The sequence below is a fragment of the Lutra lutra genome, chromosome 11 (assembly GCF_902655055.1).
Source record: "Lutra lutra chromosome 11, mLutLut1.2, whole genome shotgun sequence".
Classification (NCBI taxonomy): Eukaryota; Metazoa; Chordata; class Mammalia; order Carnivora; family Mustelidae; genus Lutra; species Lutra lutra.
In genome coordinates, this window is record NC_062288.1 from 71,950,881 (window position 1) to 71,964,548 (window position 13,668).

Sequence of the window (13,668 nt, forward strand, 5' to 3'; positions counted from 1 at the left end):
AAGAGTTGTTTATAAGTGTATCATTGTTCTTTAAGACTACCCTAACGGTAATATTAGAATTTTACCCAGGTTATTTCAATCAATCAAACAGCAGAGTAGCATGTGCTTTTTTCTTTTGTAAATACAGACAAAGAACTATCTTACCCAAAGTCATTCTTTAGCTAATTAATAACCTTGAAAAATCCAAAGATTGCAGGGGAAAGTACATACATATTGGGATCTTTAAAAGACTAGATAGTTTAATTGTCAGGATAATAATCACTTCATTTCGGAAGGTCTTCTGTCAAATTTGACACAGAAGGATAATAGAAAATAAGTTGAAAAATGATTTTAAATGTTTGTCTTTGCCCAAGCTTTGAAGTTCAAGTTTGGCTCCACAAATTAAATACCCACATGCAGGATTATTTAACTACCAGACAAAATCAACTCTTAAAACATTTAATAATAATAAAAAATTGGTGGAAAATAATTAGCTTCCAAGGGAGTGGTAAGTCTCTTCTTTTCTTTTTTTTTTTTTTAAGATTTTTTTTTTTTTAAATTTATTTGACAGAAAGACAGCAAGAGAGGGAACACAAGCAGGGGGAGTGAGAGAGGGAGAAGCAGGCTCTGCACCAAGTAGAGAGCCCGATGTGGGGCTTGATCCCAGGACTCTGGGATCATGACCCAAGCCGAAGGCAGACACTCAACAACTGAGCCACCCGAGTGCCCCAGGAGTAGTGCCCCAGGAGTAGTGCCCCAGGAGTAGTAAGTCTTATTCCTGCATCATCTCATTTGATAATACAACTATTATTATCTGTATTTTATAGGTGAGGAAACTGAGGCTTGTAGTAAATTATGTCACTTGCCCAAGGTCACTTACCCAAGGTCACATACTGATTAATTCACTACTGTACACTCTTACAGTCAGAAAATGAGAACATTTTTCAATGAAAATGAAAATTCTGTTGTTCTTAAGAGTATTATTTTTTGCTTGATATTATCTCAGAAACCGAATGAAGAGATTTACATTTCTTCTGTTTCATACAGTTCAACCCTCAACCTGGACTATGCATGGAAAAGAAAACAAATTATACATATGCCAGGAATAGCTTGTTAGAAAATCATTAACTTTTAATTATCGAGATTTTAACCACTGAGGGTATTAGGTTAAAGCTATCACTTAAGAAAATTGCAAAATGCCTCCCTTGGGAGGAAATTAACTCAATTCTGTGACGCTAAGACTACAAACTCTACAACTGGATGGTATACACTTTAGCAGCACTAATCAATTAAACCTCATAATCCTGCTGATTTTGAGCTCCAGCTTTCCCAGAGGCCACATGGGCAGACATCTATAAGCTTCAACTGCAGACATCCCAGTAGGTCTTTATCCTGAGCAGCTGTGAGGCTGCTGCTGGTTCCCATTAGCTGCTTGGGCAGTGTGAGTGGCAGCAGTTTCTGGATTACCAGTGTTTGAGCAGCTTAAATTCCAGTTTTGGGTCAGGAGATAAAGCATTTGTTCTTGATTCAGCTCTACTCTTTCTCCCTGGCAGTTCTGCAAAGCAGATAATCTCTCCAAACCATGATGACTTTATTCAGCCAATCAGACCTCAAGATGGCCTTGTATGTTATTAAAGAAGGTAGCTGTTTCTGTGGGGTGATTTATAGGACCACCAATAAAGGATATTGTTGTACCTTACCCCACTCTTTCACTCCCTACCCAATTGCTAGGGATTGATCTGTAATTTTGACATGCCTAGAAAACCTCAGATTACCTTATAAAGAAAGGATTTAAATTATTTAAATGATTTAGGGGGGCATAATAATTTTCCTTGGATGACATTCAAACTTCTGTGCATGCTTTGTTTTTCTTGTTTTTACAATTCCTTATTAAATAACACCAAACTCTCTTCTTCTCTCTGCTGTCCAGGTTCAGTGTTCTAGAGGAGATGCCTGACTTTATTCTAGGCTGTGCTCTAGCCTTAGCCAAGTGAGACCACTACCAAAGATCCTCAGCTCTGAATTCTCAGTCTTTTGCCAACCACCTAACCAGCATCCCCTCTAGAGACTCTGTCCAAGCTCTGACTCACTACTATATTTATTCAAGTCTCAAAACTGAGTACTCATTCACAAGTAAACTACCCCAGCTTCATTGGGAGTAGTCTTCAAATCTCTCAAGATCTACCAGTCTCAATCCTAGCCATAGCCTGGCCCTAGCAGAAGCCGGTTCTGTGTCTGCACACACCCATTGTTATTCCATCCGTGAGGCACTGTCAAGGGAAATTGTAATAGTACACCCGTTACCTCAAACTCACCCAGATGAGATTGAAAAAGGCACATGCAATTCTGATCTCTTTAATTGCAGTGGTTTTCATCAGAGGAACCGTTTTATTCAAACAAAATGTCACCTAGAACCTACCCTAGTGATTGATGTATTTGCAACTATTGAGCACATATTAGGGGCCAAACATTAAATATATGCCTCAGTAAATGGAGATGCATTCATGCATCACATAGGTCTAGCCTAAAGCCTACAGGTCCCCCCTGATTCCTCTCTTCCCCTCACTGCACATATCTAGTTCATCAGCGATGCGTGTCAATTCCACCTCGACACTGTATCTCTATTTCTTCCACTTGTCTTTACCTACATCTGATTCAAGACACTGTCATCTCTTATATCTGCCAGGGTAAACCTCCCTGCTGCTACTGCTCTTGCTCTCCTATAATCTATTCTACACATGGGAGGCAGAGCAATCTAATACTTTAGTATGATCTGTCCTGCTCTGTAAGATCTGCCCCCTGCCTGCTATTCCCTCTTAACCTCATCCCTGTCATTCAGAAACCCCCAGATATAGCAGACTTCTTTATGTCCCTTTAGGTCAAAATTTTTCTAGCGTTAGGTCCCTTGCACTTTCTGTTTCCTCTTGCCGGAGTACTCAGGTACCATGTCTTCTCATGGCTGCCTCCAGCATTTCATTCCCACCTCAACTCAGTGTTACTTCCTAAGAGAGGCCTTCCCTGGTCACCCAATTTCAATGAACTTGCTCATGCTCAGTCACTTTTTTTTTTTTTTTAAGATTTTATTTATTAATTTGACAGAGAGAGATCAAGTAGGCAGAGCAGCAGGTGGGGGGCAGTGGGCAGCGTGGGGGGGGGAGCAGGCTCCCACTGAGCAGAGAGCTGGATGCGGGGCTTGATCCCAGGACCCTGAGCCGAAGGCAGAGGGTTAACCCACTGAACCACCTAGGTGCCCCGCTCAGTCACTCTTAATCATAGTCTCCTGTTTTCTTCAAAGCATTGGTCACCATCTGCAATATCATTGTTTTATTTGTTTACTTATTTATTGTTTGTCTTCCTTATATTCCTCTATAATGCAAACTCTTTCACAACTGTGTCCTTGAAATTAGACGCATAGTTGGTTCTGAATGGCTATTTGTTAAACAGACAGTGGGGGATAAACATAGTCCCTGCCTTCACAGAACTTTCAGTTAGACCAAAAAAAAAAAAAAAGTAAATAGTGAATAAATACAAATTGTGGTAGATGCCATGATGTAGTAGGTGTTTGGTGGCCAGGGAAGGCTGTTTCATCAAGGTAGAATGAAGAAAGTGAGCTGAAATGAATTAATCATGTGGATATTTGAAAGCAGAGTGCCTGAGAAAGGGAACAGGAACGCAAAGGTCTTATGGGCCTTTTTGAGACATGTCTGGCCTGTTTGAGGCGGGTGTGGAATGAGCCACAGGGGAAAGTAATAGGAGATGGAGTCAGGGAGGTGATGGGTTACAGATCAAAGTTCCTTCATTAAGTATAATTCCTAATAACTTAGACATTAAGGCACACATTCCTCTGAAGAAGGCAGTCCACCTGGCAAGTAGTCCAGGCTTCATGGAAAGTTAGTGGGTTCCACTGAAGTTGGTATAATATCAGACTGTTCTGGTGTATCCAATCACAATAAACATCAAAATTCCAGAAAAGAATGCAAAATTGTGAAAAACAATCAGATTTTAATCATACTGGACCTCCTAGAATTGATGATTTTTCACTCTTAACAATTGGTTAATTATACTGTGTGAATTTGGATTAAAATGAGGACTTCAGCTTGATTCTGATGCTTGAGTCCCAAGTAATCTGATTGCTTTTGGCCGCTTATAGGCAGAGTGTTAGTATACCAGAGAAATATTTTGTTTTAGTTTTCAGAAACACTTCTAACTTTCTGGGGGAAGTATTCCACTTCTTAAAGTAAACTGCTAATGAAATGTAAACTTTTTTTTTTTTTCTTTCTAATTTTTTTTTTATTTTTTCAGCATAACTGTATTCATTATTTTTGCACCACACCCAGTGCTCCATGCAATCTGTGCCCTCTACAATACCCACCACCTGGTGCCCCCAACCTCCCACCCCCCACCCCTTCAAAATTCTCAGATCGTTTTTCAGAGTCCATAGTCTCTCATGGTTCACCTCCCCTTCCAATTTCCCTCAACTCCCTTCTCCTCTCCATCTCCCCTTGTCCTCCATGCTATTTGTTATGCTCCACAAATAAGTGAAACCATATGATAATTGACTCTCTCTGCTTGACTTATTTCACTCAGCATAATCTCTTCCAGTCCTGTCCATGTTGCTACAAAACTTGGGTATTCATCCTTTCTTTCTTTCTTTCTTTTTTTTTTTTTACAGCTTTATAAACATATATTTTTATCCCCAGGGGTACAGGTCTGCGAATCGCCAGGTTTACACACTTCACAACACTCACCATAGCACATACCCTCCCCAATATCCATAACCCCACCCCCTCTCCCAACCCCCTCCCCCCATCAACCCTCAGTTTGTTTTGTGAGATTAAGAGTCACTTATGGTTTGTCTCCCTCCCAATCCCATCTTGTTTCATTTACTCTTCTCCTACCCCCTCAACCCCCCATGTTGCATCTCCTCTCCCTCATATCAGGGAGATCATATGATAGTTGTCTTTCTCCGATTGACTTATTTCGCTAAGCATGATACCCTCTAGTTCCATCCACGTCGTCGCAAATGGCAAGATTTCATTTCTTTTGATGGCTGCATAGTATTCCATTGTGTATATATACCACCTCTTCTTTATCCATTCGTCTGTAGATGGACATCTAGGTTCTTTCCATAGTTTGGCTATTGTAGACATTGCTGCTATAAACATTCGGGTGCATGTGCCCCTTCGGATCACTACGTTTGTATCTTTAGGGTAAATACCCAGCAGTGCAATTGCAGGGTCATAGGGTAGTTCTATTTTCAACATTTTGAGGAACCTCCATGCTGTTTTCCAGAGTGGTTGCACCAGCTTGCATTCCCACCAACAGTGTAGGAGGGTTCCCCTTTCTCCGCATCCTCGCCAGCATCTGTCATTTCCTGACTTGTTAATTTTAGCCATTCTGACTGGTGTGAGGTGATATCTCATGGTGGTTTTGATTTGTATTTCCCTGATGCCGAGTGATATGGAGCACTTTTTCATGTGTCTGTTGGCCATCTGGATGTCTTCTTTGCAGAAATGTCTGTTCATGTCCCCTGCCCATTTCTTGATTGGATTATTTGTTCTTTGGGTGTTGAGTTTGCTAAGTTCTTTATAGATTTTGGACACTAGCCCTTTATCTGATATGTCATTTGCAAATATCTTCTCCCATTCTGTCAGTTGTCTTTTGGTTTTGTTCACTGTTTCCTTTGCTGTGCAAAAGCTTTTGATCTTGATAAAATCCCAAAAGTTCATTTTTGCCCTTGCTTCCCTTGCCTTTGGTGATGTTCCTAGGAAGATGTTGCTGTGGCTGACGTCGAAGAGGTCGCTGCCTGTGTTCTCCTCGAGGATTTTGATGGATTCCTTTCTCACATTGAGATCCTTCATCCATTTTGAGTCTATTTTCGTGTGTGGTGTAAGGAAATGATCCAATTTCATTTTTCTGCATGTGGCTGTCCAATTTTCCCAACACCATTTATTGAAGAGGCTGTCTTTGTTCCATTGGACATTCTTTCCTGCTTGTCGAAGATGAGTTGACCATAGAGTTGAGGGTCCATTTCTGGGCTCTCTATTCTGTTCCATTGATCTATGTGTCTGTTTTTGTGCCAGTACCATGCTGTCTTGATGATGACAGCTTTGTAATAGAGCTTGAAGTCCGGAATTGTGATGCCACCAACTTTGGCTTTCTTTTTCAATATTCCTTTGGCTATTCGAGGTCTTTTCTGGTTCCATATAAATTTTAGGATTATTTGTTCCATTTCTTTGAAAAAAAATGGATGGTACTTTGATAGGAATTGCATTAAATGTGTAGATTGCTTTAGGTAGCATAGACATTTTCACAATATTTATTCTTCCAATCCAGGAGCATGGAACATTTTTCCATTTCTTTGTGTCTTCCTCAATTTCTTTCATGAGTACTTTATAGTTTTCTGAGTATAGATTCTTAGTCTCTTTGGTTAGGTTTATTCCTAGGTATCTTATAGTTTTGGGTGCAATTGTAAATGGGATGGACTCCTTAATTTCTCTTTCTTCTGTCTTGTTGTTGGTGTAGAGAAATGCAACTGATTTCTGTGCATTGATTTTATATCCTGACACTTTACTGAATTCCTGTACAAGTTCTAGCAGTTTTGGAGTGGAGTCTTTTGGGTTTTCCGCATAGAGTATCATATCATCTGCGAAGAGTGATAGTTTGACTTCTTCTTTGCCGATTTGGATGCCTTTAATTTCCTTTTGTTGTCTGATTGCTGAGGCTAGGACTTCTAGTACTATGTTGAATAGCAGTGGTGATAACGGACATCCCTGCCGTGTTCCTCACCTTAGCGGAAAAGCTTTCAGTTTTTCTCCATTGAGAATGATATTTGCAGTGGGTTTTTCATAGATGGCTTTGATAATATTGAGGTATGTGCCCTCTATCCCTACACTTTGAAGAGTTTTGATCAGGAAGGGATGCTGTACTTTGTCAAATGCTTTTTCAGCATCTATGGAGAGTATCATATGGTTCTTGTTCTTTCTTTTATTAATGTGTTGTATCACATTGATTGATTTGCGGATGTTGAACCAGCCTTGCAGCCCTGGAATAAATCCCACTTGGTCGTGGTGAATAATCCTTTTAATGTACTGTTGAATCCTCTTGGCTAGTATTTTGGCGAGAATTTTTGCATCTGTGTTCATCAAGGATATTGGTCTGTAGTTCTCTTTTTTGTTGGGATCCTTGTCTGGTTTTGGGATCAAGGTGATGCTGGCCTCATAAAATGAGTTTGGAAGTTTTCCTTTTATTTGTATTTTTTGGAACAGTTTCAGGAGAATAGGAATTAGTTCTTCTTTAAATGTTTGGTAGAATTCCCCCGGGAAGCTGTCTGGCCCTGGGCTTTTGTTTGTTTGGAGATTTTTGATGACTGTTTCAATCTCCTTACTGCTTATGGGACTGTTCAGGCTTTCTATTTCTTCCTGGTTCAGTTGTGGTAGTTTATATGTCTCTAGGAATGCATCCATTTCTTCCAGATTGTCAAATTTGTTGGCGTAGAGTTGCTCATAGTATGTTCTTATAATTGTCTGTATTTCTTTGGTGTTGGTTGGGATCTCTCCTCTTTCATTCATGATTTTATTTATTTGGGTCCTTTCTCTTTTCTTTTTGATAAGTCTGGCCAGGGGTTTATCAATCTTATTAATTCTTTCAAAGAACCAGCTCCTCGTTTCGTTGATTTGTTCTATTGTTTTTTTGGTTTCTATTTCATTGATTTCTGCTCTGATCTTTATGATTTCTCTTCTCCTGCTGGGTTTAGGGTTTCCTTCTTGTTCTTTCTCCAGCTCCTTTAGGTGTAGGGTTAGGTTGTGTACCTGAGACCTTTCTTGTTTCTTGAGAAAGGCTTGTACCGCTATATATTTTCCTCTCAGGACTGCCTTTGTTGTGTCCCACAGATTCTGAACCATTGTGTTTTCATTATCATTTGTTTCCATAAATTTTTTCAATTCTTCTTTAATTTCCTGGTTGACCCATTCATTCTTTAGAAGGATGCTGTTTAGTCTCCATGTATTTGGGTTCTTTCCAAATTTCCTCTTGTGATTGAGTTCTAGCTTTAGAGCATTGTGGTCTGAAAATATGCAGGGAATGATCCCAATCTTTTGATACCGGTTGAGACTTGATTTAGGACCAAGAATGTGATCTATTCTGGAGAATGTTCCATGTGCACTAGAGAAGAATGTGTATTCTGTTGCTTTGGGATGAAATGTTCTGAATATATCTGTGATGCCCATCTGGTCCAGTGTGTCATTTAAGGCCTTGATTTCCTTGTTGATCTTTTGCTTGGATGATCTGTCCATTTCAGTGAGGGGAGTGTTAAAATCCCCTACTATTATTGTATTATTGTCAATATGTTTCTTTGGTTTTGTTATTAATTGGTTTATATAGTTGGCTGCTCCCACGTTAGGGGTATAGATATTTAAAATTGTTAGATCTTCTTGTTGGACAGTTCCTTTGAGTATGATATAGTGTCCTTCCTCATCTCTTATTACAGTCTTTGGCTTAAAATCTAATTGATCTGCTATAAGGATTGCCACTCCTGCTTTCTTCCGATGTCCATTAGCATGGTAAATTCTTTTCCACCCCCTCACTTTAAACCTGGAGGTGTCTTTGGGTGTAAGATGAGTTTTGTAGGCAACATATAGATGGTTTTTGTTTTTTTATCCATTCTGATACCCTGTGTCTTTTGATTGGGGCATTTAGCCCATTAACATTCGGGGTAAGTATTGAGAGATATGAATTTAGTGCCATTGTATTGCCTGTAAGGTGACTGTTATTGTATATTGTCTCTGTTTCTTTCTGATCTACTACTTTTAGGGTCTCTCTTTGCTTAGAGGACCCCTTTCAATATTTCCTGTAGAGCTGGTTTGGTATTTGCAAATTCTTTCAGTTTTTGTTTGTCCTGGAAGCTTTTAATCTCTCCTTCTATTTTCAATGATAGCCTAGCTGGATATAGTATTCTTGGCTGCATGTTTTTCTCATTTAGTACTCTGAATATATCATGCCAGCTCTTTCTGGCCTGCCAGGTCTCTGTAGATAAGTCTGCTGCCAATCTAATATTTTTACCATTGTACGTTACAGACTTCTTTTCCCGGGCTGCTTTCAGAATCTTTCTTTGTCACTAAGACTTGTCAATTTTACTATTAGGTGATGGGGTGTGGACCTATTCTTATTGATTTTGAGGGGGGTTCTCTGAACCTCCTGGATTTTGATGCTTGTTCCCTTTGCCATATTGGGGAAATTCTCTCCAATAATTCTCTCCAACATACCTTCTGCTCCCCTCTCTGTTTCCTCTTCTTCTGGAATCCCAATTATTCTAATGTTGTTTCGTCTTATGGTGTCACTTATCTCTCGAATTCTCCCCTCGTGGTCCAGTAGCTGTTTGTCCCTCTTTTGCTCAGCTTCTTTATTCTCTGTCATTTGGTCTTCTATATCGCTAATTCTTTCTTCTGCCTCATTTATCCTAGCAGTGATAGCCTCCATTTTTGATTGCACCTCATTAATAGCTTTTTTTATTTCAACTTGGTTAGATTTTAGTTCTTTTATTTCTCCAGAAAGGGCTTTTATATCTCCCGAGAGGGTTGCTTTAATATCTTCCATGCCTTTTTCAAGCCCGGCTAGAACCTTGAGAATCATCATTCTGAACTCTATATCTGACATATTACCAATGTCTGTATTGATTAGGTCCCTAGCCTTTGGTACTGCCTCTTGTTCTTTTTTTTGTTGTGAATTTTTCCGCCTTGTCATTTTGTCCAGATAAGAGTATATGAAGGAGCAAGTAAAATACTAAAAGGGTGGCAACAACCCCAGGAAAATATGCTTTAGCCAAATCAGAAGAGATCCTGAATTGTGAGGGGGGAGAAAGGGGATAAAAAGGGGTTCAGAAAGAAAGAAAAAAAAAAAAGAAACTATTAAAAAAAAGAAAGCCGATAAAGAAAAAATATAAAAAGAGGAAAAAAATATATATATTAGATAAACTATTTAAAAAACGTTAAAAAAAGAAAACGGTAAAAGTTAAAAAAAAATCAGCAGAAGAAGAGAAAAAGAAAAAAAAATTGAAAAAGAAAAAAAAATTAAATTAACTGCAAGGCTAAAAAAATCATGGGGAGAAAGCCATGAGTTCCGTGCTTTGCTTTCTTCTCCTCTGGAATTCCGCCGCTCTCCTTGGTAGGTGAACTTGGTCCTGGCTGGGTTTCCCGTTGATCTTCTGGGGGAGGGGCCTGTTGTAGTGATTCTCAAGCGTCTTTGCCCCAGGCGGAGTTGCACCGCCCCTACCCGGGGCCGCGCTGAGTCATCCGCTCGGGTTCGCTTTTGGCAGCTTTTGTTCCCTGAGCGCTTTCCGTAGAGTTCCGGAGGACGGGAATGAAGATGGCGGCCTCCCGGTCTCCGGCCCGGAGGAGCCGAGAGCCCGGGGCCCCACTCCTCAGTGCGCCCTCAGAGAACAGCGCCCAATGTCTCCCGCCACCCTGGCCTCCGGCCACGCTCCGAGCTGACCGAGCCTGCGACCGGTTCAAGGCAACCCCGAGCTGAGAGTCACTCCTCAGCTCTGTCTCTGCAGCAGGCTTTCCCGTTCTAATACCGGTAAGCTCTGCGACACTGAGACACCCCCGATCCTTCTTCGACCCTGCGGGACCTGAGGCCGCGCTGACCCCGCCTGGGCTTCCAGTTAAGCCTCTGGAGCGATGTCCCTCAGCGGAACAGACTTTTAAAAGTCCTGATTTTGCTCCATTGCTCCGCCGCTCGCCGGGAGCCGGCCCCTCCCCCCGCGGTCTATCTTCCCGTCGCTTTGGATTCACTTCTCCGCCAGTCCTACCTTGCAGAAAGTAGTTGATTTTCTGTTTCTGGAATTGCTGTTCTTCTTCTCTTCAATCTCCCGTTGGATTTGTAGGTGTTTGCAATCTTTAGATAAGCTATTTAGCTGATCTCCCGCTACCCGAAGTAGTCTCAGCCTGCTACTTCTCCGCCATCTTGACTCCTCCTCCTGAAATGTAAACTTTTTGATGGATAAAATTCTCTCATAGCTCAATAGTGTCGTTAGTACACAGAACTTAGGTAAATTTATAATTTATTACTGAGTACAAATATAGGAAAAACCTTATTTATAGTTTAATAACTAGATAAGATATACAGATGAAAAAGGAAATATTATAGTAACCATTTATCAGTACAGAAAATGACTGTTCCTGTAATGCTCTCCTTCTACCATAATTTTCTAGTCTTATCTAAGCTCTCATTTGTGGTTTGGAAACCATCATATTCCTGATCTAAGGACCTTTAAAAAGTAGTTGGCTGGAGACAGAAGGATTCAGCGTCAGTCTTTTAGTGAGGTTGGTCAAGCTTTAGACTCATACCCTTATTCCGATAAATGGTTTTGCCTTTGCTTTGGGACTGACCAATCTCTCCTTTCACCCTGGTTATCTGCTCTGTCAGCCTCCTGTCCAGGGTTAAAGAAATTATAGCCCTCCCCAAATCAAAGTTGGAGACTCGTTTCCTCTGTCAACCTGTCTTAGGCAACCTGCCTGTCTTCCCACATGTTATCTGGCACCAGAACACCTGTGATGTAAATCCAATTCTGAGATTGAGAGGTGATATTATTATAACAATAAAATATAATTAGCAGATACTTCTGCTAATTTCCAGGAGATAGAAACTGGGAAAGAGGGACACCTACTTGTCTCATTGTAGAGTTTTGAATTTTTTTTTTACTATATGCATATAGTATTTTAAAATTAAAATAAAAGAAAATGGACATAGCAACAACTTAAAAAACCAAAAAGATAGTATTTTTCCAGCAGACAAATATCTGAATCTTACCCCAAATGAAGCACCTGACCTTCAAGATGCTCAAGACAGCAATTCACACAAAGGAAGCAAGGTAAGTTAACCATTGATTGTAAGCTGAGACTTTAACATTATACCTCCATATCTAGTGAGCAAGATCCTGGGAGTTTGGACTCTGAGATTACCTACAACTTCAGTGTGGTTTGTGAGTTAACATGATAGTAAGAGACAGAAGAATGTATAAGAGATCAGAAATTTGCCCCAATGCACACATGTGATTTGGGGACAGGAAAAGACTCCCAAGCATGTTTTCCTACCTGCAGGGAAAGAGATGGGAGATTGGGCCCTGCCTTACTTTTCCAGTGCCTGGGAAGGAAAACAGCCTGAAAGAACTATCTTTATATCTGTGCAATCTTTCAATCCTTTTTAATACTCTACCCTCTTGTGCTATAGATTCTAATTGAGATGGAATACAATACCTATATTCTAACCCACATCTAGGAGATCATACTGGACCTCCTAGAATTGATGATTTTTCACTCTTAACAATTGGTTAATTATACTGTGTGATTTGGATTAAAATGAGGACTTCAGCTTGATTCTGATGCTTGAGTCCCAAGATTACCTACAAGGGAGAAAAGAGGATCTTTAACTTCCTTCCTAGGAGGAAAAATGATTGGACAGATGAGTCCATGATTGGGAAGGAACAGATGTTGAAAAGACAGGGTAATATGACGTTAGGATGATTATGTATTGTCAGGTGGATAACGGAGAGTCAGGAAGTCATGATGAAGAGATTGGACTTTTTATTTTTATTTTCTTTATTCATTCAGTAAAATTTCCTAGGTCCTACATGATGCCAGGCCCCAGATGGTGCTGAGGTGACAATGATGAACAATGTAATCCTTTGCACTGGAGCAGTTTTTATTCTCCAGAGGGAAATAAAGAAGTTAAGAGGCTATTAGAATAACATATAGTGCCATGTCTGGAGCAGATGGAACTGTGCCATGAAGTTGTATAACCTAATTCTGGGAGGGCAGAGAAATAAGGGGACATTTGAGAGTGGTACTAAGGAACTCAACCAGCAAAGAGTAGCAAAAAGCACTTGAGCACAAGGACCATAATGCAGAAATATCAGGAGGCAAGCATGACATATTAGTAGACCTCTATTACCTTTCAGTGTGTGTGGTGTGTGACCAGGGAAAGAGTGAGTAATGAGACTGGAAAGATCTTAGGAGCTAAATTGCCAAAGTCCTTATAAAACACACGTTAAAGAGTTTAAAATTTGTCCCAGGAGCAGTGGAGGCCACTAACTGGCTTTAGGTAGGTAAGTGACATGATGAGATTTGCACTTTTGGAACTATCACTGTCTAGTATAGAGAATAGGCTGGAAGCAAGCAAGACTAAAGGCAAAGAGATCAGTTAGGAAGAAACTGGTAGTCTAGGCAGGAGACAATGCCCACTTGCAGTAAAATCATAGTAGGGCAGGATGTACTTGAATTCTTTGGTTGCATCTCCAGATCCCCTCTCTACATTCTTGCTGCTACATGGGCCTGTGGGGGTGCTGCCCCACACAGGCTACATTAACTTTGTCTTCTAACTCCCAGTTAGATGTAGCCAGTGGGAGATACCTGTAGGTGATCAGAAGAGAGAGAAGGTTGAAGTACAGATACTGATTCCCCCCAGCCCTCACATTCTTCCCAGTTTGGCCACTGCAGGTTGGCTATATCCCTCTAGCAGCAGCCACAGTTTGTGTCTGGCAACCCTATCTATATAGCTTTCCCCTCTGGGTCTGGCAACCACCCACTCCTCTTGCCGCTTCTGGCGAGGTGTGTAGGCTCCCAAGGCATAGCATTAACTCCTACGGCTTTCTTCAGCCCTACTCGTGCCCTTATAAATATTCTCCTTATTAAA